The sequence below is a fragment of the Notothenia coriiceps genome, unplaced genomic scaffold, assembly GCF_000735185.1.
Source record: "Notothenia coriiceps isolate Sejong01 unplaced genomic scaffold, NC01 NC01_scaffold00031131, whole genome shotgun sequence".
NCBI classification, from domain to species: domain Eukaryota; kingdom Metazoa; phylum Chordata; class Actinopteri; order Perciformes; family Nototheniidae; genus Notothenia; species Notothenia coriiceps.
In genome coordinates, this window is record NW_011363832.1 from 5,418 (window position 1) to 6,149 (window position 732).

Sequence of the window (732 nt, forward strand, 5' to 3'; positions counted from 1 at the left end):
AGTGTAGCTGACCACAGAGGTAAACCGCTTTTTGGCCACTGTAGTATTGTGCTACAGATGTACCGCCCACTTCCGCATTCCCTTCACTTTGTAAACAATATTTAAACATCTGATACCTGATAGTTCTTTCCCGTTCGACCGAGACGTTTCCGGTAAGTCTCCACAATTATCGAGGTAGTGACATGTTAGGCTCTGGGTGTTTAACTTTTACACTTTACTCCAGCAGACTGGGACAGTGACAAGACCAGCAGTATTGTGTGTGTGTGTGTGTAAGGGGTTGCGCTGTTCGAGATACATAAGGTATGAGCGATCATGGTTTTTTACAAAGTTAATGTTTATGGCGGCCTTTCTGTAACATGTGCTTTGTTCTTTTATAGATTGTCCGCCACTGCTGTTTTGTTTTACTGTTTTGTTTCCCTTATTTTGGTTTGTTATAGTAGTTCGTTTTTGATGCCTTTGTTTACATTGTTGTTCCAATTACTAATCTCGCAAGAGTATTAGTGTTTTTATTATCTGTATGAATCTGTATGGAATGAACTGATATACTGTTGTGTCTTTTGTTGAGGGATCCAGCACCCCTGACATGAGCGTCAGCCTTGGGAGTTGGGATTCAGCTGTGTTAGGCCCTCACGTCGTGAGGGCCTAACACAGCTGAATCCCAACTCCCAAGGCTGACGCTCATGTCAGGGGTGCTGGATCCCTCAACAAAAGACACAACAGTATATCAGTTCA